This window comes from Rhinatrema bivittatum, chromosome 9 (genome assembly GCF_901001135.1).
Source record: "Rhinatrema bivittatum chromosome 9, aRhiBiv1.1, whole genome shotgun sequence".
Classification (NCBI taxonomy): Eukaryota; Metazoa; Chordata; class Amphibia; order Gymnophiona; family Rhinatrematidae; genus Rhinatrema; species Rhinatrema bivittatum.
In genome coordinates, this window is record NC_042623.1 from 95,126,572 (window position 1) to 95,147,211 (window position 20,640).

A 20,640-nucleotide genomic window follows, 5' to 3' on the forward strand; every position below is an offset into this window, starting at 1 on the left:
TTAGAACTCTAATACCCTGAGTCTTCCATCCCTCTCAGCCCCTCCCAGCCCAGAAAGCTGCGATTGGTTGCCTGCTCCTGTTTAGTCTATCCATTTTAGTAATCTTTGAAGTCATTTTGAGTTAGTATCAGAGCAGAGAGGATGTATTTTTCCATTCCCTGATGAGGCCTCCCAGCCTTATCCTAAACTTTATTTTTGAAGAAATCCCTCTCTGTGTACACCCTGCCAGAGGGTTGTCCTGTATTTTGCTTGCAGTGAGATAGATTTTTCCTGGATTCCCTTTGGGGAAAAAGAGTTCTCAATCCAGAGGCCTGAAGGCCTGTGAAACCACTCTATACCCTAGGTGAGGCATGCACCAGTGACAGATTCTTGTGTGTGAGATTTTTGATTTTCAGAAGGGACTCCTACTGAAATATTGTACCCTTTGGAAACAACTCCACCCTAATACATAGGACAAGGGCTAAAGACCTGTGAGCCCTAATCTGCACGCTAGATGGGGCAAGTACTAGTGATAGCATAGCAGCAGCCACCAGTGATTTTTTTCAGAGAGCAAGTATTCAAAAAGAGAATCTGCCTCCCTTCACCATCCAATCTTCTGCAGACTATAGTATGTATATTCTCTGAGTGTATGTGTGATTCTGATGACTTAGGGGCGGATTTTCAGAGCCCTGCTCGCGTAAATCTGCCCAAAACCGGGCGGATTTACGCGAGCAGGGCCCTGCGCGCCGGGAAGCCTATTTTACATAGGCCTCCCGGTGCGCGCAGAGCCCCGGGACTCGCGTAAGTCCCGGGGTTCTCCGAGGGGGGCGTGTCGGGGGCGGGCCCGGTCGTCGCGGCATTTCGGGGGCGTCAGCAGCATTTTGGGGGCGGGTACAGGGGCGTGGCTACGGCCCGGGGCGGTCCGGGGGCGTGGCCACGCCCTCCGTACCCGCCCCCAGGTTGCGGCCCGCGCGCAGGAGGCCCGCAGGAGGCCCGCTCGCGCGCGGGGATTTACGCCTCCCTCTGGGAGGCGTAAATCCCCCGACAAAGGTAAGGGGGTGTTTAGACAGGGCCGGGCGGGTGGGTTAGGTAGGGGAAGGGAGGGGAAGGTGAGGGGAGGGCAAAGGAAAGTTCCCTCTGAGGCCGCTCCGATTTCGGAGCGGCCTTGGAGGGAACGGGGGTAGGCTGCGCGGCTCGGCGCGCGCCGGCTATACAAAATCCATAGCCTTGCGCGCGCCGATCCAGGTTTTTAGCAGATACGTGCGGCTCCGCGCGTATCTACTAAAATCCAGCGTACTTTTGTTTGCGCCTGGAGCGCAAACAAAAGTAGGCTATTCGCGCACCTTTTAAAATCCGCCCCTTAGTGAAAACTGTATAATTATCTACTTAAACATTTTTTTTTTATGTAGCTCTATCTTAGGAGAAAGAAAAGTGATAGTGTTTTCACTTACTCTTATAGCCTTACATCACTCACTCCTATAGCTTTGCACTGTCTCCTTTAGCTTTGCTACATTTGTAGCATATGTGTCTGGCTTGGGCAATGTTATCACTTTGTTGCTTCCTAGTATTTATTTATTATTTATTTACAGACATTTGATCTCAATTGAGATATCACACAGGTTTACATTCAGGTACAGTAGATATTTCCCTATCCCCAGAGGGCTTACAATCTAAGTTTTATACCTGAGGCAATGGAGGGTAAAGTGACTTGCCCAAGGTCACAAGGAGTGACAGCAGGACTGAAACGCTGGTCTCCTGGGTCATAGTCCACTGCTCTAACCACTAGGCTATTCCTCCTTCCCAAAGGAGTAGGTGCTAGTAACCTTAGCACCTACTCCTTTAATACTTACAGGAGGAGACATGTATTTTATCTCCTAAACCCCTAAATTATGACAACAGCTGGTCAAGTGTATAGACTCTGTACTTTGTATGCTTGTTTTGTTTTCTCTTATATCACTAGTATACAGTTTTTCCAACCTTCCTCTATCTCAAATAAGCTGCTCAAAGTAACTATATTGCAGCATTAACATTAACTTATATACCCTCAACAGGAGCTAGTAGAGACATACGGAACTTGTTGCCAAGTCGGCTAGCTGAGGGCGAAGGTGGAGCTTAAGTACCTTGATCAGATGACATCATCAAGCAGGGACACCCCCGAGGTTCCCACCGAAGAGGCTTCAAAGGAGGGCCTGGTGACGCGTGCTCGTGCCTAGGAAGGCCTGGAGACGATGTAGCTGGCGGCGGTGTCTCGGCCATCACGAGGAGCCATGGGGAACGTGGTGGTAGAGATTGGCCTGTGCCATGAGCAGACCCGGGGAGGGCTGGAGAATGGTGCAGGATGTAAGTAAGCGCGGTCACAGCCATCTGCGACTGACAGGCATAACATTGTATTACTGGCTGTGGTTATTTTGTATTAGTTTTTAAGGCTATAGTTTGCATGTGTAAGGAATTGTGCTTTCAGAAACAGAATTATGGATTATTTTGTCAACTTGTATAAATTAGTATTTGTTTGCCACCATTAGTAGTTGTGTGTGTTTAGAAATAGGACTTTGGGTCAATGCTGACCCTTAGCTGAAGCTAGGGTTGCCATTCAAGGTGGCCCAGACTTCCCCAAAATTTAAAAATAGATTCACATGTCTGTGTGGTGATGGCTCTGGCCCTCCACCCCCACAAAGTCCAACATTAAAGAAGCCCCCACCCTTTTCCAAAATTGATGCTACACATTGGTGGCTCAATGGCCCCCTTTCCTCCCCAATCCCCCAAAAGAGTATTAAATTAAACATTAGTGGCTCGGTGGCTCCCCTTCCTCCCCCATCAAAAGAGTTTTTAAATAAAATAAGTTGTTTGGGTCTGGGGCCTGCTGTTATCCCATGGGACCCCTCCTGTAACCCCTGAAACTTAGAAATGAGTGTGGGATCATGTGGTGGGGCCGAGGTGCCCCTTTGTATCTGGCCCAGTCAACATCTTTTTTTAAAATGGTGCCACCCTTACCTTACCATGCCTATGGCTGATCTTATCTTGAACTTGAAAGCTTCGAAAAATCTTAATTTAATAGTCTCCCAATGTTTAAGATGGCTCGTAATGTTTTATGAAGAATGGTAATGTTTCTGTTTTTTCATTGTTTCTCTGCATATAGAGGCTGGCTTTTTGTGGGTTCCAGTTCAGTTCATCTCAGCACATTTCTGTTTACACTTTCTGATTTCTTTATTCTGTATTTGGTGAGGGTCTGTCTGTATTCTGCATTTATGACCGAGATGAGGTATTTAGGTGAGGTATTTTGCTGGCATGTAATTTCTGTGTAGTGATCTATAGCTTCCAGTTTTCCTAATAAGAGTTTTATTGGTGGACTGAATCAAATCACGGTGAACCTAAAAGATGTGGTAGGCCTGATTGACAAACTGAAGAGTAGTAAATCACCCGGACCGGATGGTATACACCCGAGGGTTATGAAGGAACTAAAAAATGAAATTTCAGACCTATTAGTAAAAATTTGTAACTTATCATTAAAATCATCCATTGTACCTGAAGAATGGAGGATAGCAAATGTAACCCCAATATTTAAAAAGGGCTCCAGGGGTGATCCGGGAAACTACAGACCGGTTAGCCTGACTTCAGTGCCAGGAAAAATAGTGGAAAGTGTTCTAAACATCAAAATCACAGAACATATAGAAAGACATGGTTTACTGGAACAAAGTCAGCATGGCTTTAACTAGGGCAAGTCTTGCCTCACAAATCTGCTTCACTTTTTTGAAGGAGTTAATAAACACGTGGATAAAGGTGAACCGGTAGATATAGTATACTTGGATTTTCAGAAGGCGTTTGACAAAGTTCCTCATGAGAGGCTTCTAGGAAAAGTAAAAAGTCATGGGATAGGTGGCAATGTCCTTTCATGGATTGCAAACTGGCTAAAAGACAGGAAACAGAGAGTAGGATTAAATGGACAATTTTCTCAGTGGAAGGGTGTGGACAGTGGAGTGCCTCAGGGATCTGTATTGGGACCCTTACTTTTCAATATATTTATAAATGATCTGGAAAGAAATACGGCGAGTGAGATAATCAAATTTGCAGATGACACAAAATTGTTCAGAGTAGTTAAATCACAAGCAGATTGTGATAAATTGCAGGAAGACCTTGTGAGACTGGAAAATTGGGCATCCAAATGGCATATGAAATTTAATGTAGATAAGTGCAAGGTGATGCATATAGGGAAAAATAACCCATGCTATAATTACACAATGTTGGGTTCCATATTAGGTGCTACAACCCAAGAAAGAGATCTAGGTGTCATAGTGGATAACACATTGAAATCGTCGGTTCAGTGTGCTGCGGCAGTCAAAAAAGCAAACAGAATGTTGGGAATTACTAGAAAGGGAATGGTGAATAAAACAGAAAATGTCATAATGCCTCTGTATCGCTCCATGGTGAGACCGCACCTTGAATACTGTGTACAATTCTGGTCGCCGCATCTCAAAAAAGATATAATTGCGTTGGAGAAGGTACAGAGAAGGGCTACCAAAATGATAAGGGGAATGGAACAACTCTCCTATGAGGAAAGACTAAAGAGGTTAGGACTTTTCAGCTTGGAGAAGAGACGACTGAGGGGGGATATGATAGAGGTGTTTAAAATCATGAGAGGTCTAGAACGGGTAGATGTGAATCGGTTATTTACTCTTTCGGATAGTAGGAAGACTAGGGGGCACTCCATGAAGTTAGCATGGGGCACATTTAAAACTAATCGGAGAAAGTTCTTTTTTACTCAACGCACAATTAAACTCTGGAATTTGTTACCAGAGGATGTGGTCAGTGCAGTTAGTATAGCTGTGTTTAAAAAAGGATTGGATAAGTTCTTGGAGGAGAAGTCCATTACCTGCTATTAAGTTCACTTAGAGAATAGCCACTGACATTAGCAATGATAACATGGAATAGACTTAGTTTTTGGGTACTTGCCAGGTTCTTATGACCTGGATTGGCCACTGTTGGAAACAGGATGCTGGGCTTGATGGACCCTTGGTCTGACCCAGTATGGCATTTTCTTATGTTCTTATGTTCTAGGGCCTGGTGTAATATGTGAGGTGTTGCCTTTTCATAGATAAGATTGTTAAGGAGGTTTTTATGGGAGGTTTACTATATTGTAATGATAATTCTGTTTATTCATGGCTTTATGAGGGCCAATCTCACACCCAATTCACATTACTAAAAGTCTAATTCCATAGGAGTTTCAAGTATCTTTTTTGCAGAGTTTCCTGGTTCACACCACAGGAATGCATGTAAATATAAAATGCATGTTGTAAGTGTTATTATTGCCTCAGAAGACTTTACTTTTGAATGTTCTTTTACATGTAAAATTTGTTATAAATGCATAATTTAATTGTGTGTCTCTGTAAAGGGGATGGGGGTGTGTGTGTGTGAGGAGGAGACATGTGTGGAAGGCTGTAAGATTTGCCCAAGGTACCTCACACTCTTCCCTATCCATGGGTTCTGGGGGGGGGGGGGGGGGAGGCATGTCAGTTTTTAAAAATATAGGTTGCAGGATGGAGCTGGGCTTTATTTGATGGGCCTGGTGCAGACACTGATTGAATCCGGGGGGGGGGGGGGGAGCAGCACAGTAATTTTTCACACAGGGCAGCAAAAAAAGTAGCACCGGCCCTGATAATTAAATAGATAAAAGGGAATATAAACATTTTCTAGTCAGTTGTTAGTGGACTTGGCATATTATTTAGTTGTTTTTTTGTATTAGTATGTGTACAAAATGTATGGTGGTGTTTTGATAGCTTTGAAATCTTTTGGTTAGATATCTATACCAGGACTGATATTTAAAGGAGAGGATTCAGAGGAACTGAAACAAATCTCAGTGAACCTGAAAGATGCACTAGGGAAAATTGACAAACTAAAGAGTAGCAAATCACCTGGACCAGAGAGTATATATTACAGAGTGCTGAGAAATGAAATTTCAGACCTAATGTTAGTAATCTGTAAACTATCATTAAAATTAGCCATGTACCTGAAGATTAGAAGGTTACCAATGTAACAGCAGTTTTTAAAAAGGGTTCCAGGGTGATCCTGGAAACTTCAGACTGGTGAGTGATATCATCTGGAAAAATAGTTGAAAGTATTCTAAAGAACAAAATTATATGTTGCGCTGGAGGTGGACCCTTGGCCTAGTACAAGATTGGTACAGCCCTCTGGTCGGACCTAGAGAACGCCTGCCACCAGGAGGCGGAGCACATGAGGAGGCAGGGCTATCTGGAGCTTCGCCAATAACAGTCCGGGGTTTCTGCAGGTGAACCCTTGGGTACCTGGACCGCCTGGACTTAGGTGGGCCTCAGATGGTCTCCCAGAGAGGTAGTGGAGGGGTGTGCCCACCACAAGCAAGGGTGCGCGGCTGATGCAGAGAGGATGGACTAGACCCGAACTGAAGCTCCAGAGACCTCAGGGAGGTAACAGTTCAGGAAGGTTCTCCAGGTGAGGCAGGCAGCGCCTGCGGGTCTAGTCAGGTGAAGGCCATGGGTAGATTCCAAGCAGGTTGGTCTGTTAGCCACAGTAGGCCAGAAAAGAGTGTCCGAGTGAAGCGCAAGGGTCAGAGCCAGAGTATCAATCCAGAAGTGGTTAGCCAAAGCAGGGGTCAAATACCAAGTTCATCTGAGCGTAGAAAAGACAAGCGAGGGTCGGTTCCAGGCAGCAGATGAAGAGAGTGGTCAGGCAGGCAATGGTCAGTTCCAGGCAGCACACAAAGAGAATGGTCAGGCAGGCAGAGGTCAGTACCAGAGATCAGTCCAAGGAGGTACTACCTGAGTCAGGATACAGGAACACATGGAGACGCTGGAATAAGGAGATGCTGGAACAAGGAGACACTGGAACAAGGAGACACTTGGAACAGGATTAGACAAGCTTACTACACCACGGTGTCGACCCAATTGCCAAGGCGAGGTCCTGGGGACAGTGCCTTGCTATATATAGGGCTTTCAAGTGATGTCATCAATCTGTGCCCCCTTCGGTGTTACCGTGCTTGGCCCTTTATATCAGAGCATGTCGGCAATGCGCGCACTTAGGGGAGGGGCCAAGGTGGCCGAAGATGCAGAGCCCCGACGGGAGCTGCGAGGCCTGTGGCATGAGGGAAGCCAGAGAGGGCCGTGGTGAGCGACGGGGATGGCGGGAGCTGGCAGCAGCGGTGAGACCGGAGCTAGTTGAGGGCAGCGCGAGGTGAGCAGGCCTGGTGGTCGTAGCACCCATGCGGCTGGAATGCGCAACATTATGGAACCTATAGATAGGCACAGTTTAATGGAACAAAGTCAACATGGATTTTACCGAGGAAAGTCTTGCCTCACCAATTTCCTACATTTTTTTTGAAGGTGTGAATTAATGTAATAATAGAGAGTCAGTTGATATAGTATATCTGGATTTCCAGAAACCATTTGACAAAGTTCCCCATGAGAGACTTCTGAGGAAATTAAAAAGTCATGGGATAGGAGCAAAGTTCTATTGTAGATTGAGAACTGGTTGAAAGATAGAAAACAGAGAATAAGGCTAATTGACACATTTTCTCAAAGGAGAAATGTGTACCCCAGGGACTGCTACTATTTAACATTCATAAATGACCTAGAGATAGAAATAATGAATGAGGTCATCAAATTTGCTGATGATACAAAATTATTCAATCACAAGAGGATTGTAAGAAATTGAAAGAGGATCTTGCAAGACTGGGAGACTAGGCATCCAAATGACAAATGGCATTTAATTAGACAAGTGCAAAGTGATGCATGTTGGGAAGAGCAACCAAATTATAGCCACACAATGCAAATAGTCACATTGGTATCTAGGTGTCATCATGGATAATATGCTGAAATGCTCTGCTCAGTGTATGGCAGTGGCCAAGATAGCAAATAAAATGCTATTTATTTATTTATTTATTTATTTATTTTGTATACCGACATTCGATCGAGATATCACATCGGTTTCCAGATAACAGGTTGAATAGGGCGAGAACTGCCCTATTTTTACATTATAACAAGATAACAGTTAAATTAATTTAAACAATAAAATAAAATAAAATAAAATACTATAAGAAACATTGCAACAGTTGTATATATAAATGTGAGTATAGAGTTGTGGCATATAGCCTATTTACAAAATGTACAATATGTCTTGGGTACGGGTAGAGAGGGGACAAGGATATGGGAGGGAGGGAGGGAGGGAGGGAAATGTGGGGGGGGGGGGGGGTGAAGGGGGAATGGGGTGTTAAGCGTTAGTGCAGTGTGGTAGTCAAGTGGGTAGGCTTTCAAGAACATGTATTTTAGTCTGGTGGGGTTCAGGAGGGAACGCTTTTAAGAACAGCCATGTTTTGAGCTGTTTTTTAAAGACTTGTGGTGAGGGTTCGTTTCTGAGATGTGTGGGGAGGGAGTTCCACAGTGTAGGGCCAGCTATTGTAATGGCTCGTTTGCGTGTTGCATTGAGGTGGGCATTTTTGAGGTTTGGTATGGAGAGGAGACCTGAGTTGGTGGATCTAAGAGATCTTTGTGTGATGTATGGTTGGATGGTGTTTAGCCAGACCATTTTGTTGTTGTTTATTTTTTTGTGTATAAGGGTGAGGGTTTTATACTGGATTCTCTGTGTGATGGGCAGCCAGTGGAGGTCTTTGAGGGTGGGTGTGATGTGGGAGGATTTTTTGTGGTTGGTGATAATTCTGGCGGCGGCGTTTTGTAGGACTTGTAGGGGCTTGATATGGGTATCTGGTATTCCAAGGAGGAGGGAGTTGCAGTAGTCGAGTTTTGAGAAAATAATTGATTGAAGTACTGTTCGGAAATCATGGGGTTGGAGGAGGGGTTTGAGTTTTTTAAGTGTTTGTAGTTTGAAAAATCCATCTTTGATTGTATTGGAGATGTGTCGTTTAAAGTTGAGTTGGCTGTCGATAGTTACTCCTAGGTTTTTTGTGGATGGTGTGAGTGAGGTTCTTGGTATGATTGGCATCCCCGTGTTGTTTGAGCTTCCTGAGTTGTTTGAAGGGGTGCTCTCGAGGGGGGAGGAGGGACGGTCTTCCTGGATGTGAATGATTTCTGTTTTGGCTTGGTTGAGGCAGAGTGATAGTTGGGATAGCAGTTGTGATAGTTTTGAACTGAGTTTGTTCCATCTTTCCAAGGTGAGTTCAATGGATTTGGTTATGGGGAGTAGAATTTGTATGTCGTCTGCGTAAACGAATTAGGTGAGGTTGGCATCAGAGAGGTATTTGCATAGAGGGAGGAGGTAGATATTGAAGAGGGTCGAGGATAGAGAAGAACCTTGAGGGACGCCATGGTTGAGGGGCACTTGTGAGGATTCAGATGAGTTTGTCTTGACAATGAAGGATCTGTTAGTGAGGTATGATTTGAACCAATTGAGTGTAGTGTCTTGAAGACCGATTTCTTTAAGCCTGTTGAGGAGTGTTCTGTGGTTGATGGTGTCAAAGGCGGCTGATATATCGAGGAGTATCAGAAGAAATGTTTTTCCACTGTCACGGCCTCTCAGAATGGTGTCTGTGAGAGCGAGAAGGAGAGTCTCTGTGCTGTAGAATTTTCTGAAGCCATGCTGTGTTGGGTGGAGAAAATTGTGGGCATCAAGGTGGTCTGTAAGTTGATTGTTTACAGTTTTCTCGATGATTTTTGCTAGGAATGGGAGGTTGGAGACTGGTCTGTAGTTTGCAGGATCTGATTTGTCGAGTTGCGGTTTTTTGATGATTGGTTTGATGATGGCATTTTTGAGTTTGTCAGGGAAGATTCCTTGCTCAAGTGATAGGTTGATGATTTGTGTTATAGGTTTGACAATACTCTCTTTGATGAGTTTTAGGGTTTTGATGGGGATGGAGTCTACGGGGTGGGAAGCTGGGTTGGTTTTTTTGATGATGGGTTCAATTTCTGTAGATGCAACTGGTGTGAATTGGGTCCAAGTGTGGATGGGTGGATGGATGTTCGTTGATTCGTTGTGGGATGGGGGAATCTTGGCAATGATGTTGTCGACTTTGTCCTTGAAAAATTGTGCTAGTATGTCACTGGAGATGCTGTTGGAGTTTGGCGTTGAGTCGTTCTGGATAGGGTTGGTGAGTTCTTTGACGTAAGAGAAGAGGGTCCTCGGGTTAAATTGGTATTCATGAATTCTTGTTGTGTAGAAATTGCGCTTTGCTGTGTTGAGGTCGGCTGTATAGTTGTGTAGTAGGGTTCTGTATTTGTCTTTTAGGTTTGGTGTAGGAGTTCGTCTCCATTGTTTTTCGGTTTGTCTCAGTGTTCGTTTTGATGTTTTCAGTTCAGGGGTGTACCAAGGAGCATTTTGTTTAGTAGATGGTCTGATTTCCTTTTTTATTGTGGGGCATAAAGTATTGGCTATGTCAGCATTGATGGAAATCCAGGAGTTTGTGGCTGAGTTGGCATCATGTAGGTCAATTGTTTTTAGTGCTTCGGGTAGCAGCTCTGCAAGATCTTCACTGGAGCATGGTTTAGTGTATTCGATGAAGCAGGGGTCTGTTTTTACTGTGGACGATTGATGTTGAAGTTTGGCTTGTATGAGGTAGTGGTCGGACCATGGAGTCGGGGTTGTAGTGGGTGGTTCAGTTGTAGATATTTTATTGTTAATGAAGATTAAATCAAGGGTGTGCCCAGATTTCTGAGTGGGGGAGTTAATGATTTGGGAGAATCCGAGGGCAGTCATGGTGGATAGGAGCAGTTCGCAGGTGGGAGATGGTGGGTGGGTATCAATATGTAGATTGAAGTCTCCTAGTATGATGGCTGGTTCTTGTAGGCTGATGTGTGTTGTGATGGCTTCGACCAGGGGGGAGAGGTTGTGCTGTAGGCATCCAGGTGGGGCGTAGAGGAGAAGTATTTGTAGATGTTTTGATTTGAATAGGTTGGTCTCGAATGGGGGGGGTAAGTTAAGGGGGTAAGAGGAGAATTTAAATTTTTTGTGTGCAAGGAATAGTAGTCCACCTCCCTTTCTTTTGTTTCTAGGTATGGAGAATATGTTGTAAGTGTTTCGGGGCAGTTGATTGAGTAGGACTGTGTCAGTGTGTTTGAGCCAGGATTCCGTTATACAGAATATGTCTGGTTGGTAGTCTGTGAGCAGGTCGTGAATGATTGGGATTTTTTTGGTGATGGACTGTGCATTGATGAGGAGGAGAGTTATGAGGGTGAGAGTGTTAAAGGATATTTTAGGGTTGGAGTGGATTTTGGTGAGGCGTCTGGTGGAGGGATGTGATTTGGGAGGGAGGTGCTGGATGTAGCGGTGGGGTAGTTTGGGAATGCGTTGGATTGGATCCATTGTGTGTGTATTTGTTGTGTGAGGGAGCCTGTTTGATTGCTGCGTGACTGTTTAATGATGTGGGACAGTTTGTAAGTAGAGGATTGCATAGAAGATTTCATGGGTTGAGTGTTGGAAGGAGGGAGTAGGATGGATTGGTTGTTTAGGGATGTGGGGGATTGTGGGGAGGTCTATGAGTAATGAGTCACTTAACGAGGCAGTGGTACAAAAAGGGGAGTGCACAAAGGGAGTGCACTAAGGAGCACAAGCTCCTTTGTTGTGCTCCTTAGGCGCGCGACGCTAGGCGCGCGGCGCCTGGGTGTCTCTCAATTTAAATTTAGAGTCTGATCAGGGCTGTCCCCTAATTGGCTGTACGTGTTCAGCGTACCCCTCTGAGGCGGAAGACAGTCTGGAGGATGACGTCTGCGAGGTCTCTGACGTGTAGGTAAGGAGCTGACCAATCGGCTGCCGCTGCTGCGTCTGGGAGGGGGCGGAGTGGAAGGCCCGGCCGCGTGTCCGGTGCTGGAGCCCCGGAGGCGAGTGCTGGGCTTTGTTAGGGCCTTGCCCCGACGGGCTTCAGCGCCGGATGCGCAGGCCTAGCGGCGGACTCGATCGCCCACAGCGTGGAGAGGATCGCGGCAGAAGGACGCCGAGCCGGGCGTCTGGATTTAAAGCCCCTCTTACCTCTGACGTGGAGGTAAGGAGCTGACCAATCGGCTGCCGCTGCTGCGTCTGGGAGGGGGCGGAGTGGAAGGCCCGGCCGCGTGTCCGGTGCTGGAGCCCCGGAGGCGAGTGCTGGGCTTTGTTAGGGCCTTGCCCCGACGGGCTTCAGCGCCGGATGCGCAGGCCTAGCGGCGGACTCGATCGCCCACAGCGTGGAGAGGATCGCGGCAGAAGGACGCCGAGCCGGGCGTCTGGATTTAAAGCCCCTCTTACCTCTGACGTGGAGGTAAGGAGCTGACCAATCGGCTGCCGCTGCTGCGTCTGGGAGGGGGCGGAGTGGAAGGCCCGGCCGCGTGTCCGGTGCTGGAGCCCCGGAGGCGAGTGCTGGGCTTTGTTAGGGCCTTGCCCCGACGGGCTTCAGCGCCGGATGCGCAGGCCTAGCGGCGGACTCGATCGCCCACAGCGTGGAGAGGATCGCGGCAGAAGGACGCCGAGCCGGGCGTCTGGATTTAAAGCCCCTCTTACCTCTGACGTGGAGGTAAGGAGCTGACCAATCGGCTGCCGCTGCTGCGTCTGGGAGGGGGCGGAGTGGAAGGCCCGGCCGCGTGTCCGGTGCTGGAGCCCCGGAGGCGAGTGCTGGGCTTTGTTAGGGCCTTGCCCCGACGGGCTTCAGCGCCGGATGCGCAGGCCTAGCGGCGGACTCGATCGCCCACAGCGTGGAGAGGATCGCGGCAGAAGGACGCCGAGATAGCAAATAAAATGCTAGGAATTATTAGGAAAGGAATGGATAATAAAACAGAGAATATCATAATGTCTCTGTTTCGCTCCATGGTGTGACTGCTCTTTGAGTATTGTGTGCAGTTCTGGTCACCACATCACTAAAAGGATATAGCAGAATTAGAAAAGATACAAAGATGACCAAAATGATACAGCTGATGGAATGATTGCCCTTTGAGGAAAGGCTAGAAGTTAGATCTCTTCTATTTGGAGAAGAGACAGCTGAGGGGAGATATGATAGAGGTCTATAAAATAATGAGTGGAGTGGAATGAGTGAACACGAATCAATTGTTTACTCTTTCAGAAAGTACAAAGACTAGGGAACATGCAATGAAGTTACTAGGTTATACATTTAAGACAAATAGGAGAAAATATATTTTTACTCCACACATAACTGAACTTTGGAATTCAATGCCAGAGGATGTATTGAAATCTGTTAGTGTGGCAGGGTTTCAAAAAGGTTTAGACAGGTTCCTGAAAGAAAAGTCCATAAACCATTAAAGTAGACTTGGGGAAATCCACTGCTTATTCCTGGGATAAACAAGATGAAATCTATTGACCTTTTGGGATCCTGCCAGGTACTTGTGACCTGGATTGGCCACTGTTGGAATCAGGATACTGGCCTTGATAGATTCTCGGTCTGACCCAGTATGGCAAATATTATGTTCTTATTTTAAAAATTGTGTGCATAAATTATCTTGGAAAAACTATGCATATCAAATAGCAAGTGTAATTGTGTGCATGTAATTTTGCCGGGATAATTTTCAAACATGCAAGTCTGCTTTGAAAATTGGTGTAACTTATATGCATATTTACTGGCTAACTTATGCATGATATTACAAAATTTCCCACCATCCGTGCTCTAATACTGAGCAATACCATCTGGTGATGACTGAATTCCAGATGATGATCCTCTACAAAATCAAAATACTGCCTCCTTTGGTAAGCACCAGGTCCTGTATTGCTCCCTCCCATGTTGGTTCCATTACCATTTAATGGAATAGTTCTCCCTGCAGAGAATCCATAATCTTCCTGCTTCTAGAAGAAACTGCAGCCAGCAATATATGATTCAGAACAATTGTCTCTATATTACTTTACTGTGCATATTTTGGTTTCTGTTGTTGATCTCTGGCTTCTTAATCTTTCATCATTCAGAGGACACATATTCACAGAGACAACCAAGAGTCTGACCTTCCAATTCAACTTAAAGTTAATTAGCAAAATTAGTCTTGCATAGTGCTGTTCTCATGTACACATACAATATAATAACCATTCTGGACAGCTATTTATTGACCTGGTAGGTCAGGTCTTAACAATTTATTGCCTATGATTTTGTGTGGCATGACAGCCTAATAGGCAGGGTGTTGCGACCGTCGGTGCTAGATGGCTTCGCCCCATTTGCCTCACCTTATTCACGGCTCCTCCCGCTTACCTAGGAAAGATGGCTACCGCCGCATCTACAAGCCAACCTCTCCAGCTAGCGCCACCAAAGAGAGAGTCAACCCTCTCTGGTCCCTACCGTCGGAGGGCAAGGCTTGAAGGTTCAGCAGTTGAATGAAGACTTTACCCTGGAAGCTCATGGTTCCCCCAGGAGGAGCCCATAGGAACCCGGCCGCTGGGACTTAGGAGACTCACTGAAGACTGAAGATTGGTCTGGATGCAGGCGCCTCCTGCAGGTCATGGATTCCAGATGCTGGCGCCTCCAGCAGGTCGAGTCAATCCAGGAGTAGAAGCCGAAGAGTATTCAGGAGCCGTTCCGAGGGTTGAAGCCAGGAGAAGAGTTGAATCCGTTCCAGAAGCAATTCAGGAGAATGGTCCGAAGCCAGTCCAGGAGCAAGCCAGGAGAAGGGTCCACAGCCGGTCCAAGGTCAAGCCAAGAGAAGAATGACAGCTGGTCCAAGGGTCAGATGCCAAGATTCAGTCCAACGAGGGAGGAGAACAGTAGCGGGATGAAGACCAGGAACGAGACCAGGAACCAAGAACACCAGCACTGAATCCAAACAAACAGAAGCCTCAATACCAAGACAAGGTCTGAGGAGCAGACCTTGCCTTAAATACAAGAGGTTAGGGAGGAGTCCCGGGAAGGAGCCACGACAACTTCCAGTCATGGCCCCTTTAAATATTTTCTTCAGCCGCGCATGCGGCCCTAACTAACCCAAAGGGGGAGGAGTCTTCCAGGCAATGCAGAGCCATGCGGCCGGCCTCAGCAGCGGCCGTGGCCACAAAGGGAACGCCGGGGAAGGCTGCCTGCTCCAGTGGGAGCCATAGCACTGACCCAATGCTGCGGGTAAGCATTTGGTCCCGGCCGCGGACCACCGTGGCTGGCGGCCATGACAGTTGGCCCCGACCGTGGACCGCCGTGGCCGGCAGCCATGACGGTCGGCCCCGGTTGCGGATCGCCACGACCGGCGGCCATAACAGCAGCTGAATATCTCCTTACAAATCAAATCACTAGTTAGCCAGATAAGTCATATCTTGCTAACTTATCTGGTTAACTTAACTGGATAAGTTTAAATATCACTACTTATCCGGATAAATTAACCAGATAAGCAACTCCTCCCAAAACACGAATTTCCTGCCCATCACATAGCTGGATAAGTACTTATCCGGCTATGTACTTATCCGGATGAGTGGTGGCTGCTAAACACAGTCAGATATTCAACCTACTACTTCTTAACATTTCTATAGCACTACACAACATACACAGCACTGTACAAACATACTAAAAGACAGTCCCTGCTCAATAGAGCTTACAATCTATTAAGACAAACATACAGGACAAAGAGACTTGGGGTATGTCATAAAGCAAGACAATGGTTAAAAAGAAAAGAAATTTAGTTAAGAAGACTAGAAGCAGCAATCAGGCATAAGATTTAAAAGCAGTTTCAAAAAGGTGAGTCTCTAGATGGGATTTAAACAGGCAAGAGAGGGAGCATGACGCACCAGTTCAGGAAGACTGTTCCAAGCACAAGGCGCAGCTAGGTGGAAAGAATGGAGTCAGGAATTGGCAGTAGAGAAGAAGAGCAGAGATAGGAGTGACTTATTCGACGAGTGAAGCGCATGAGAAGGGGTGTAGAGAGAGAGAAGAGATGAGAGTTAGTGAGGTGCTGTGGAGTGAAGGCAGCTGATGTCACTTAGCCGGATAAATCCTTTACTGACTAAGCAGTGCTGAATAATGACTTCTATGTGATCCTATCTGAATATGACATAAGGGATTTGAATCATATCATAGTCATGTTTCCCATTCCTATCGCCATTATGTGTCACCTCTGATGAATCTTTCCCATTGTGTGATTGTCATCCTTTTTTATTTAAATGGAATAGGTTAATGCTTTAGATATAGTCAACTCAGAAAAAAGTAGAAAAATATAAAAACCCGGACATAATGTAAGATACATTGAAAAATAATGGTGACAATTTTGAAGCTATATGCAAGGTTTGAGAGTCTGTGGGGACAATGTGCCCTGAGGGCCTGGAAAGGAAACGCCTCACTGGGTTTTCCTTTGAAAATGCAGAGGCTGGCTTGGACTTTATAGAAGGGGGGAAAAAAATGCAGCTTAGTCCACGAGCAAGGATTTCAAAATGAAATCCCCATGCACTCTCAGCCACAATTGCTATCACTCACCTCTGGACCCACTCCTTTTAGCATGAAAAAAAGTACTTACACTCAGAAACAGCCTGAGTACTTTTACCCGCAAAGGTAAAAGTACTCAGGGCAATTTTCAGTGTCTCATTTTACCTGGGTAACTGCTTAGAGGTTGATATTCAATGGGCCAGTGACCAGGAAGGATACCCAGGTAACTAGACCTGGATAATCAGTGGAAGTTAGCCTCGTAAGTCTATCACTAAATACACTCAGATAACTTTATCCAGGTAAAGTTATCTACCTTATTTAGGACAGTGTTTTCCATAATTACTTTTAGCTGACTGGTTAGTTGAATGTTAGTGCTAGCTAACATTCTTTTTGACCATGATCCCAGAATTCCCCTTTCCCTGTCTCTTTTTATCCTGCTAAATTTTTGTTGGTTAATGAATTATGGGATAATTTTCACCAGTGAGAGGGGCAGGAATTTGTATGGATAATTTAAAAGTTACTTCGGTAAAATTGTTTGATAATTGTCATCCTTGTGTTATCAGGGAGAGTTAGCAATCTGGGACATTGGTCTGAACCCAGTCTAACCTTGTTGAAATCCAGGTTTGATCTGGGAATTTGGGACTAAAATTTAGTTGGATGTTGTGATTCCAATCAGATTTCAAGTCTGATTCTATTAACTCAAATTAGTTTGGATTTATAGAATTATTTGGAGATTTGATATACTCAAATTACTCAATATTGAATATAAAAGATCTGAACTGGTCTAATGTGGTGAAATCTAGTTGAACCACAGATGGCTGTGTAATAGCTGAACCTATTATTTAGCAAAAAATTCTACTGGTGCTTTTCAAGGGCCTGTTCTAGGGAAGCTAGGCTATGCTGAACAACTATTTCAGATCTAGAACAAATCCTTGGCAACTCTCTTCAAAGGTCAGTGGAATTTAATCTATGACTTGCTTCTCATTTTGAAGCCCAAAAACATTGTAGAGCTTTTTAAAAGTGGTCATTTTGCATCCCTTTTGAAAAGTGTTACTAAAGCTTTTAATAACTTGAACATTTTTGCCGAATCGAGGGAGTTTTTTTGAAAACAGTGGATCACTTCTGTACCTATTCTGGGAGAAAAATCAGAATTACTTTGTTCCTGAGCCCCCTCTTGTGGCAGATGATGGTACACTTTATCAGGCACTGGGCGATTTCTCACTCCCCTCTTTTCTTTAGCTAAATACCCAGATTTAGGAAGAACAACCCATTCTTTCAAGGGGTGATCATTCTCATATTTGAGAGGAACTGGAAAATCTGTACCAGACTTCAGATTTGTACTTTTCAAGCCAGCACGGATTTCTTTTAACTCATGAGAGCTGATTCTGCCTATAGAATTCTGTGCTCTAGACTCTGAGTGCAGAGCCTAAAAACATTTAATTCTCTGTCAAGCAAAGCAGTTTTAACACCCGTGTGTAATGTTTATTGAAAAGATTGCTTTTGTGTTGTGCCACACTCAGCTTGGAGGTTAGCCAAGCCAGTGGCAAGCGCAACTCTCATTGTTGTACCCGAACCAAACATATCTCTTCTTTCTGTTGCTTAATTAACCTTTGCAGCTCTGCATTTCTAAACCAGGCAGCAAGGGTGTGCCCCTGGCTGTGCCACTTGATCTGTATGGGGAGAGACTGTAAGAGATCTGTATTGCAGAGTCAATCTGCTTTTTTTCTCTGCTAAGTAAGGTCCTGGTTCCACTGGGATGCACATTTTTTGTATAGTACAATGTATATATATATATATATATATATAACTTTTATTTTATATCCTAATTTCCCGTAAAGTATCTCTGTGTTTAATTACTGAAGGATTCTGAATATGTTACTGCTTCCGAGTTCTCAGGAACTAGGATCACAAGTGGGCCAGGAACCATACACAAGGGGAGGATAACTTTAAAAGGTGCAAGCACGCTTCCATGAATGTGTGTATCTGGGTGCATGCAGGCACTTGCATGTATTTTGTATTGTGTGTGCAAATGTGTGCACACAATACAAAATACACATAAGTTGCGTATGCCATATGCTCGCACATGTGGGCCCCCATAAATATATATGCATATATGTGTGCTCATGCATCCATGAGGGCAGCATTTCTGGTTCTTCAGGGTATGAGTCTGACAATGCTTGTACCAGCCCTGCAGCCAAATTTCTCCACCAAGGACATCGCCCATCAGGCATCAGGTGGCGGATAATGAAGCTCTACTATTCCATATTTGTAGCCAGAAAAGGAATCTGGGGGAGATGTGGCAGGCCTAAAGGGGCCTGCAGCATGAATGTAATCAATAGGCATTCTATCCACTTAGAGTAAGTAGAATGTGGGCAGTGGTGGTGGGGCATGAGGGGGGCAGTAGGGGGTGGAATATGTATGGTTATGCATGGAGGAGGGGCCATAAAGAGATTTCAAAGGGGCCAACATTTAGGAGACAATATGGAGACAGTAAATGTTGAACATTCCATTAATATCATTCATGTACATTTGTTGTCAATATCATCCTATATAACAGAAATAGTAGGCAAGATTTAGAAAGAATGACTGAAGCCTATAGTCACAAGCATAATAATGGTATAAGGAAGAGATACTACTTTCTCTGGGACATCAAAACCATTTTATGGTGATACTTCTTCTTGGTACTCCACAAAGTTATTCCCATGGGTTGTACTGCACAGCAACTTTACTAGTGACCTAAAGTATCATGTCCCTTCATGGAGGCTGCCTATTCAGATATACTTTTGGCGCAGGTGGTATCACACCATTTCTATGTATTTTAATGGAGTGCTAAGAGCCATGCTACTCAATTTACACATCAATAGGATACATTGTCACATGCCAGTATGGAGGTTACAGTAACAGCTACAGAGCACAGTCAACTTTCTTTTTTTTATTTCTCCCTATAGATTGAAGACCTACAGAAGAAGGCCCAGTGGTTGTGCCTTAACAAGAGGAGATGGTTGGACCAGCTGAGAGCTCAGTGGGATAAGGCTGGAGGTAAGGTCTTTATCTGGCCATCAAGAACATGTTGACAAGGTCCATATAGGTCCTGTTTTCATCACCAACCACACTATTGGCCTAGTGCTCTATATGACCCCATCTCTGTCTTTACCTTCTAAAAACCTTCAATCACATACATACATGTAGACATTTCTCTGGGTCACTGTCTGGTAGCACTGTCATAAGACGTTCCATGGAAGGCACCCTTAGGCCTAGAAGCTAACCCTTCAAGCTGTTTCTAACCACTCCAACATTGAATCCCATGGAAATTAAATGGGCCCTATCCTAGACAACTATGTACTGCCTCATGGCTCTAGATGCCTTGCTATGTTGATCATAACCCCTCACTACAAATCCTGTCACAGACTAACTCAGAGCCCTTTGTACATGTGAGGATCCATCAAACACCCAGCTGAAAGGATTCTTACTTAAGTCAAGGGATATTTCTTATAGGACATGATAGCCCCATAGCTATGAGCTCAATGCTTTTCCTAAGGCTCTCCCACTAAAGGAATGCCTTCTAACAGAATGGAAGCACACAACATGACACACAATTGCTGTTCTCTTCACAGATGACAACACCTTGTTGCTGGAGGAAGAAAAGCAGGAGTCATCAGAGGAGTGGGAGGAACCCAGCAGTGAGGACCAGGCCCCTAACCCCACTGTCACAGCAGCCACCACTGGGGAGGAGCATCCTATTCCTTCCCCACCCCACCCTCCATCAGGAGAGATAAGGGTGGTGGTCCAAATCCTCCCCTTCAACAGGTGCACCCTGGGCCATAAAAACAAGATCAACCTCTCCCCATCCAAGTAGGGCTTCCTTTCCTTTTGGACCAGGGAAGTAGAGATGCAGGGACTCTGACAGGCCATCCATTGCAGCCATCTCCACCACCATCATCTTCTTCCCTTGATGCTGAACCAGGTTCATCATCTGGCACTCCCCCCTCCGACAATGAGCCTGTGTCTCAATGACTGTTTGACAAGGGGATGAAGATGATGGTAGTGGAGGAGCTGAGTGGAATCCGAGCTGGCTTTGGGAGTCTGGTCCATAAGGGGGACACCATGGTGAGGAACTTCAGTGCCTTACTGAGGCAGTACAAATCATTGCTTGAGACAGTGCCCATATGGACCAGATTCCTAAGTCTGCTGTTCCTGGCCTCCTTACTTCCCTGGTCCTGTTTTTGTTTCAGTAAATAGTTCTGCTCTCTAGTTTGCCTCACCCTCATCCCATTTTATGTTTCTCTATGTAAATACTAATGAAAGTTTAAAATGCTAAAGTAAAAAGTTTACCTTATTTTAAAACTTTGTGTGTTGGTATCTTTTTTATAGTAGCTTCTAGGACTTATTTA